We start from the raw sequence: 9,833 nt of genomic DNA, 5'->3' as shown, positions 1-9,833 counted from the left end.
TTCTATTGGGAGCGGCGGTATTTCACAAGTTGAGCCCGGTGCCAGGGGAAGCAATTTTTGGGGGGTGGGGGGCGGGTTGGGGTGGGGGGGGGTGAAAGAAAAGTCTTTAGAGAGCGGTGGACATGCGCTCTAGGGGGGAGGCGGAGCAGTGTGGGGACCTGGCGCCCGGGGGTCCTCGTGGTTCGACTGAGACCCGGATAGTGACAGCTCCTTGTTTAATGAAGTAAAAGCCGGGGTGGTCAGTGTCGGTGATGGACGCTAGAATGCGACACGCACAACTGTTCTGGGGGGCGGGGGGCGCCTGTGTGGCTCAGTAGGTTAAGCCTGACTTTGGTTCTGGTCCTGATCTCCCTATGGTGGGTTGGAGCCTCCCATCGGGCTCTGTGCTGACACCTCAGAGCTTGGAGCCTGCTTTGGATTCTGTCTCCTGTCTCTGCCCCTACCTCGCTCGCACTCTCTCTCTTTCAAAACTAAAATAAACATTAAAAGAAATAAACACTGTCCTGTGGGAATTGTGCTGTTCGGTATTAACTCGTCATCAGACTTTTCACTCAACTGTCACTTGTTGCCATCCCTTGGACTGCACTCCAGGCTTTCCCCGCCGGGCCTTGGGCTGTGGGACGGAGCGCTGGCACGTTGCTTTAAAGGAATAAAAGTTTCTGCGTCAATGGGTGTTGATTAAGGTCTCTCTCTTAAATTTGATATTCAACTCCACACCTCTCCAGATGAATTACATATCCAAATGTCTTTGAGACCTACCAGTGGGACCTGTATGTGCTTAAGCCCTTAACTGCCAAATGTCATTGCAATTTTAATTAAACAAAGTGTTTGTTCTCAGGTATTTTAGAAGTCTATTTTTTTCTTGAAAATTAGAGTTTTAAAATTTTATTTATTTTGAGAGAGAGCACGGGAGGGAATGCAAGCGGGAAGGGGCAGAGAGCTAGATCTAGAATCCCCAGCAGGCTCTGAGCAGAGCCCTCTGTACGCCGCCCCTCACCCATGTCTGGACTGGATATCGCAAACCCTGAGATATGACCTCAGCCGAAAGGAAGAAGTCCCTGGCTCAGCCAACTGAGACACCCAGGTACCCAGAAAATTAGATATTTTAACTGATCCTTTTGTTTCCTGTTTCTGATTGCTTGGTGTCAAGGGCAGATAAGGAAGCTTCTAAAAGGTGGACTCCTGGGGCGCCTGGGTGGTTCAGTCGGTTAAGCGTCCGACTTCAGCTCAGGTCACAATCTCACACTCCGTGAGTTCGAGCCCCGCATCGGGCTCTGGGCTGATGGCTCAGAGCCTGGAACCTGTTTCAGATTCTGTGTCTCCCTCTCTCTCTGCCCCTGCCCCGTTCAAGCTCTGTCTCTGTCTCAAAAATAAATAAACGTTAAAAAAAATTAAAAAAAAATAAAAGGTGTACTCCTTCAGAGAGATTAACTTTTCCTAGTACTGATGAAATTCTGGTTTTGAAGTATTTCCACAAACATGTGATAAGGATTTCTGTTCTGTACGTAAATGGTGCAAGCAAACTCTACCACTAGTGTTTCACGTTTTCAGCAGCGTCATATACACTCTTAATAATTTTTAATAGGAAATGTGCCAGTTAATAGCTCCTCTTCTGTTTCCTGTGGAAATTCTGAAGGTGGTGCTGGCTGCATTTGCTTTTCACATCCTCTCTATTATGTGACTGCCCCTTCCAGGGCTTAAATCTCTGCGAGGAGTGAATTAAAAAGTAACTACACGTTGTCTAACAGTTTACAATAGTTTATAGGTATCTTGTCATTTTAGACAGTTGTGTATTCCTGTTGTGTATTCATTCTGCAGCGTGCAGAGACGATCCTAGACACAATAAGGTCAGGGCTCCAGAGAACAAAAGGGCTGACTGTTAAGAAAAAACAAAACAAAACAAAACATGGAGTGATTAGAGCACAGGGGTTCAGCTCCCACCAACTGGGATTTTCAGAAAGAGCCAAATGACATGAAAAGGTGGAAGAGGGAGCTTAAAAAGACACAAAGGTGCTTACCAAGACAAGGATGCCTTGGGTAGACCTCACCTCTGGGGAAATTCTGGAGATGTTGTTCCTGTAAATGTGCTGGACCCACTGCTTGTATCTTAAAAGCTTGAAAACTAGGGAGATACTGCCCCAGGGCATGAATCCCAAACGTCTGACAGGAGGGAAGGTTAAAAGTGGTGATTGTGTGATCTTGGTATTCAGCACCTCCAGTTATGTTTCTATGTGATGTTTTCACGGTTCAGTCAGTCACAGGAAGATTGAAAGTGGTATTTACCACCAAGTTACGATTGGGCAGCTGTTAGAGAGGCACGCAGAGCCTCTATTTTAAGTTCTATCATCTTGGAGTTCCTGGGGCCAATCGTGATGTCCTGCAAGACACTCAAGAAGCAGGTGCTGCCAATGGATACACCACTGGCCACTCGGAACATACAAAACAAGTTGCAGCAAAACTCAATGAGGATGTTTTTGTGCCTATTCTTCAGTATTCTGTAAGATTTTTACAGTCACATTGATAGTTTGAAGAAACCGATCGTACCTATATCAGGATCAAACTAAATTTATAAATTAGCTAAAGGAGAATTGACCTTTCTATAATATTGAGTGTTTCCACCCAAGAACATGATGTAAATTTCCATTCATTTATTTCTCCTTTCCTATATTTCAGGAATTTTTTTCCCCATATAGGCTTTACACATTTTTGTTAGATTCATTCCTGGTTACTTTATTTCATTTTATTTTGTTACAACAATATTTGTTTGTATGTTTGTTCATTTATTTGAGAGACAGAGAGAGAGAAAGGGGGGAGAGAGAGAATCCCAAGCAAGCTCGATGCTCAGCACAAGACACAGGGCTCAATCCCATGACCCTGGGATCACAACCTGAGCTGAAATTAAAAGTCATATTCTTTTTTTTTTTTTAATTTTTTTTGTTTTTAGCGTTTATTTATTTTTGAGACAGAGAGAGACAAAGCATGAACGGGGGAGGGTCAGAGAGAGGGAGGCACAGAATCTGAAACAGGCTCCAGGCTCTGAGCTGTCAGCACAGAGCCCGACGCGGGGCTCGAACTCACGGACCGCGAGATCATGACCTGGGCCGAAGTCGGCCACTTAACCGACTGAGCCACCCAGGCGCCCCTAAAAGTCATATTCTTAACTGACCGAGTCCCCTATTCCCCTCTTTCATTTTATATTACACTTTTGTAATTGGAGACACTCCTGCTAAAACTCATAAATGATTCTTTGTTGTACATAGGCTATTGTAGAAACATATGCTATGTACAGGGGAACCTGGGTGGCTTACTTGGTAGGGCCTGCCACTCTTGACCTCAGGATCATGACCCATCTTGGTTGTAGTGATTACTTAAAAATATAATCTTTAAAATAATACCCTATGTACAAAAGCCTATTGTTTTTGTATATCAGCAGTATAACCCATTACCATACTGAATTGTTTTTCCAAGTGGATTTTCTATATGTTCCTTTATGTTTCCAGAGGTATACTTGTATCATATGAAAACATAATTCTAGGTCTTTCTTTCGAATTCCTCTGCCATTTTAAATGGCCCTGGCTAACCCTGCAACACAGTGATAAATAAATAGAACGGGTGATCACGTACTTTTTTTTTACTGTGGTTTTCTGGCCTTAGTGGAATATCTCTAGTGATTTCCTATGAGCAGGATGAAGACTTTGTTTTCTCAAGTTTGGAAAGATTCTAAAGAATTTCCTAGTGTTTTAACATTCTTACATGATGAATTCTTCCAAAAAATGTTTTTGTAACTGTAAGATTTCTTGATTTCTCTTCATAAATATGATGAAGCATACTAATGAACTTCCTAATAGTGAATCATTCTTGAATTGGAGACACAAATTTCTTTGCTCATCATATTTTTGTTGTATTTCTCAGGGGTTTGGGGCTACATTATTTTACATGGTACCATCTGTAGGAAAAGGTGACATCTTTCTGTGGTATTCTTTTTGGTACAAACTTTAGGATGCTTTAGTTTCAGAATTTTATGTGATGTATAAAGATAATTTGGAAATGTTACTTCCTCTTTGATGTTCTTGAATTGAGTAAGTAGCATTAGCTTACCTGGTATTTAAAAGAATGGAAGAATCTGGCAGCTAATCTGATCCAGGTGCTTTTATTCATAAGGGACTCTGATAAACGTCTTCCTCTTCTCTATGGATTTTGATCTGTTTAAATTCCCTCCTACTGAAGTCAATTTTGGCAAAATGTATTTTCCTAGTAAATGTCCATTTTATGTACGCTTTCTAGTTAATTTGTTTTGGGTTGGGGAAGTGGAACAAGTTATTTTTAATCTCACTTACTGACCTCATGTCCTTTATTTCCATTTATTGAAAATTTAAAATGAATTGCAGATATTGAAAATTTTAAGCATAGAAAATCCTTCTTGAGTCATTTGGAGGATTCTTTCTCTCTACCCATAAGTTAAATGGTGGTGGTACTTGGGTCTGAAGACTAACAAAGAATTAGACAGGAGTAAAAGAAATTCTCAGGGAGGCACAGAATCCAATGAGGCTGGTCTTTAATGGCTCAGACCTCAGCATTTCCTCTTCCATGTGAGACCCTGTCTGCTTCCAGAAATAACGGAAAAGGAAGAGTCTCTCTCAAACACTCCAACAGTCACTTTGGATATGTTCACTAGAAACTTCTAATAGATCGTGGTAAGTAAAGAGTTTTTCAGAACCGTTCTCAGTTCCCCAAGTGTTGAACTATCATTGTCACTACAGCTGACATGATGACAGCAATTCTTTGGGGAGGTGAGGTCACAGAATCACTAACCTCTATCTCAGGGTTTGGCTCCCTCCCTCCCACACATGCTTTGCCTGCCACTTTACACCCAGCTTCCAGTCCTGGCAGCAGGAAGGAGTCTGTGAAAATCTTCTAGTTTAGTGTGAGAGCACAGTCTCTAAGTTTGGGAGATGCGGCAGGAATCTGGGTAGATGAGCATGTCTGGGAAAGAATCTTCCGGCACAGGCTGAGCTTGAGAGAGACTGCTCAATCAGTGCATGACTGCTGATGATGTAATTCACCAAAATCCTCATTGAAGGGGTGCTTTGTGTTTGATCCAAGTGCTGTCAGAGGCTGAATTTTATGCTGCTTCAAGATTATAATTTCAGGGAGCACTGGGGTGGCTCAGTCATTTACACATCCAACTCTCGACCTCAGCTCAGTTCTTGATCTCAGGGTCATGAGTTCCAACCCCTCACTGGGCAGGGACAGTCTACTTAAAAAAAAAAAATCATACTTTCAGAATTTGTCTGCTATTCAATGCCATGAGCAAGAGTCACAGAGACATTTCAGGAGCAATACTGGGAGCCCTGGGAAGGCATGTGCATGTTACAATAAATATGATGGAACTAACTGAAATACCTGATTCACAGCAGAAACAGCGTGACTCAATGCGAATTGCTGAAATTTACTCTTCTGTAACTTGAGTTTCATGTGCTTAATGGAGACAGTAAATGTGTCTCTACTGAAAATCTCTGTGGACTCTTGATATGTGAGAGAATCTTCTTTCCTAAAATTAGGAAAGATCCTTTAAGAAAAAGATAACATCACTATAGAGGGTTTTAAAGAGCAAAGTATTAAGTACTTTATTTTTACATTTTAATTTCATTTTAAAATAATAAATTAATTAAAAATATAATCTCATCAAGAAAAAAAAAGCAATTTTAAGCCATGTTTCTTCTGGTGAAAATCACTTCAATAGTATTCCCAGCTCACCACTCACCTATCTTGCTTTTCAATTCATTAGATCCCCATGAGTCCAAGTCTTCAAATTCCATATTGCAGATTTGTTTTATTTACTTATTTTAATAGCTTTTCCAAATCAAATATCGACTTGAGTTTCCATTTGTTTACTCTAAAACAAGAAACATACAGGGATGTGATCTTTAAATAGGATTAACTTATTTTATGCCCTAACATGCTTTATCACTATGTGGTATTTCATGTCCTATATGTTAGCACACAGTGCAGTTCAGCACAATAATTTGTTATGGATGCCATTGTCCTTTTGGTCCAGGAAAAAAATGAAATGAGTTCAGCTACTGTCCTAACAGTTGTCTACATTAAAGAAATCTGACTGGCTCATATAAAACTATTCAGTGCAAGTATAATTTATTAAGACCTTTGAATCTTCACTCCTTAGTTATATTCGTTATAAAGGATACTTAAACAAAAGTGGGAAATGATCAAACCAGGTTTATTAAGTAAAATAAATTTAAAATATGAGAAGGCATCTGTATGTGTGTTTATGCCCATAACGAGGTTCCTGGCAGACTATAGTACAGTAGGAAGCATTCGTGTAATTGCAACTAGGCTACCCAGGTTCAAATCCTGATTCTACTGGTAGTTACATGAGTCACTTAACTTCCCATGGTTAAATTCTCCTTGTCTATAGAATGAGAGTAATGTTAGTTCCTAACTCATAGGGTTGTGAATATTATATAAGTTACAATAGGGAAAGCAATAATAACAGTGACCCACACATTGTAAGTGCTATAAAAAGACACACATGTAACTTTGGACATCTCTTAACGAAAGATAATATAGTTTAGATGTTCATTCTGAAGGGGAAGGAAAGGTAAGTGGACATTTTATTTTCCATGAAGTCTGAAACACCTTTTCAGGCAGAACTAGCTGCCTGTGAATTTGAATACTGTGTTCTAAATAATGATAGAATGGCCTCAGTGCATTTGTATATAGCAGTGATATTCCTATCCCACATTGTCATTAGAATCCTGGGCAATTTCTCCTTCTTCTATCATTAGATGTCCCTTTGCTTCAGAGGATGCAAGGCAAACCCATGAATATGATTCTCAGGCACTTGACTGTAGCCAACTCCTTGCACATTCTCTCTAGAGGAATCCCAGAGACCATGGCACCTCTAGGGCTGAAACATTTCACCAATCATTATGGATGCTATGTTCTCTTATGTGTTCACAGAGTGGCCAGAGGTATGTCCATTTGTGTCTTTCAGGCCATCATGATCAGCCCTGGGAACTCAAGGCAGACAGAGCTTAAAGTGAAAGCTCCAAAATACATTGGCCCCTCCACTATCCTGTGTAGGGTGTTCCGCATGTTCATAAACATGTTTTTTTCTATTTATATGACTGGTAAATGGAACAACAAAACTATTACCAAAAGAAGTGGTTTGGTATATTCTGCTTCACAGCGTAGAGACAAGATCACAGGCTCATTAGATGCAGCAATGACATCTTTCCATGACATTTTGTGTTTGGGACACATGACCCTGCCCAGAAACTCCATGGTTTTTCTCCTTCACAGGCACAAACAGAGGGTCCAGGGTATGATTAGGAATAATCTCTCCCCGAGACCCTCCAGCGATACCGTGAGACCAGAGCTACCCAAAGCATCCTTGTTTTGGTGACCACCTTTGTACGGTTTTATGCTGTTTTGTCCATCATTTGTTTACTTGGCTCTCTTGGATAATTCTAGTTGGTGGCTGGTGAATATCGCTGTACTAATCACTGCGTGTTTTTCAATACTAGCTCTTTGTTCTCATGAACCATGACCCCACTATATTCAGGCTGTATCTTGTCTTCTGTGGAGGAAATACTTAATTCCCTATCTCATCAGGGAATTATGAATCTTCTTCCACCTGTTCAGTCGTGGATGCATTGAGACCTCAAAGAATGTTAAAAACAAACATGTGCCATCTTCATTGCAGAGAGAGGGGTGAACAGAACACATTGACACTAGCCTAATATGAAGTAGTAAAGAGTATGGTACGTGAAATCTTCTGTAATCAATATGTGTGTACTTTTATAATTGTATTTTATTATTGGTAATAGTGCCTAAGTTAAGATTCCATAAGAGTCCTGAAATACTGTGAACATACTGTAAATATGTTTGAATGTGTAACTTTCAAATTAAGATATTAAATTTTCCAAGACATTAAATTCCAATTATCCAGGAATTGTAAATCCTGATTTGTGATGCAAATGGCCTGGGGTGAAGGTGGAGGGAAAACTAGGTTTTACTTATTGTTGGCTTTGGAGGCTATGTTGTGAATAATATGCCTCATATCTAAGAGAAATTGGAGATGTTTCAATATGATAATGTTTATGGAGCAAGATGAGGGTATGAAAATATTTTCTGCTCAACATTTGAAGAGTAAACTGCAGTGGACAAAGAAGAACATAGGAAGAGTTGTCAGCTAAATTTTCCAAGAAGTGCAGGTGTGAGGCAGCCAGTAAACAGATTGGGTATGTGGGAAAAGACTGAATGGACTGTTGAGATGTTTAGAAGGTAGACTGTTCTGTGTTAAATCTTGATGGCAGTTGGATGTGTTGGCTAGGAAGAGATTTCAAGATGGACTTCTGCTTTTCCAACCTGACGATACAAGATGTTACAGAGGACCATTTCATCAAGCTTGGTGCAGGAGACGAGTAGCAATTTGAAGGTGGAGTATATGAACGTATTTTGTTTAACAAGGGTAGTATTGCTTTTCAAAACACCACCAAGGCGGGGCGCCTGGGTGGCGCAGTCGGTTAAGCGTTCGACTTCAGCCAGGTCACGATCTCGCGGGCCGTGAGTTCGAGCCCCGCGTCAGGCTCTGGGCTGATGGCTCAGAGCCTGGAGCCTGTTTCCGATTCTGTGTCTCCCTCTCTCTCTGCCCCTCCCCCGTTCATGCTCTGTCTCTCTCTGTCCCAAAAATAAATAAACGTTGAAAAAAAAAAAAGAATTAAAAAAAAAACACCACCAAGGCAATGTAGACACCATTGAAAGGGGAAAAAGAAGAGAAAACTGCAACCTAGAACTATTTAAGGAGGGCCTGACTGGCTCAGTCAGTATAGCATGCATCCCTTAATCTCTGGATTGTGACTTTGAGCTCCATATTGGGTGTAGACATTACTTAAAAATAGAACATTTCTTAAATGAAATATTTTAGGGGTACCTAGGTGGCTCAGTCCATTGGGGATCTGACTTTGGCATGGGTCATGAACTCACCATTCGTGAGTTCTCCCACAGAACTTCAAAAAGGGGACTGGACACCTGTGAAAGCCACCTACATGATCAGATGGAATCACTCAGCAGCACAGCCTCTGGGGAGAGTTAGGAGTCTGGAGATTGAGTTCAGTCACATGGCCAATGATTTAATCATTCATGCCTAGGTAGTGACGCTTGGATTAAACACCTGGAGAAGATGCTGGGAGTTTATTGGTGGGGGACAAAAGCTACTGTATGGGGAATCCTCCCAAACCGTGCTCTATGGATGCCTTCATCTGGATCTTTACTGCTATCCTTTACAATAAAATGAGAAATGACAAAACTAAAACAATTTAGTAATGAGTTTGCTGTCTTTTATTCCAGGGAAGACAACCCTTGATTGAGGGGAGGACAGAGCTTCACATGCAGTGAGTGGAGTGCTCTTCCTGAGGGATTTGGGGCAAGATTGAGTTTTAGAAGAGGCAGTGCAGAAACAGTGCATGACTGGCTGGGAGGTCAGGGATTTCCTTAGAAGGAAGACTAGCAGGTGTTTTCTAGGGCATAGTCAGCTACCTGAAACTGAGTTGGAGGACTGTGATTGGCTCCCTTGCTGGATGTGTCACATAAGAGCAGGCTGACTTAGGTTTAGATTTGTGATGTGAGTGGGGCCACTGGGTTGGCCTCCATTTTTGTGGGTCCCAATATGAGTTAACTTTATCAAGGATTATCATACATATAGCAATTTCCGAGTTCTGTGAGTCTTTCCAGCAAATATTGAAGACCAGGGCTCAGAGGAAGCCTTAAATTTGTAGTTGGCTGGAGATGCACAGGAGGTTTGGGAATGC

At 41.2% G+C, this 9,833-nt stretch overlaps 2 pseudogenes; one reads left to right on the top strand and one right to left on the bottom strand.

Moving 5' to 3' along the window:
- FELCATV1R-PS32 (vomeronasal 1 receptor felCatV1R-ps32 pseudogene) lies at positions 1,815–2,437 on the bottom strand (annotated as a pseudogene).
- Positions 6,717–7,619, top strand: FELCATV1R-PS48 (vomeronasal 1 receptor felCatV1R-ps48 pseudogene; annotated as a pseudogene).

The sequence above is a fragment of the Felis catus genome, chromosome E2, assembly GCF_018350175.1.
Source record: "Felis catus isolate Fca126 chromosome E2, F.catus_Fca126_mat1.0, whole genome shotgun sequence".
Taxonomy (NCBI): domain Eukaryota; kingdom Metazoa; phylum Chordata; class Mammalia; order Carnivora; family Felidae; genus Felis; species Felis catus.
The sequence above is the reverse complement of the archived record's forward strand: the minus strand, read 5'-3'. Positions and strand labels throughout refer to the sequence as shown.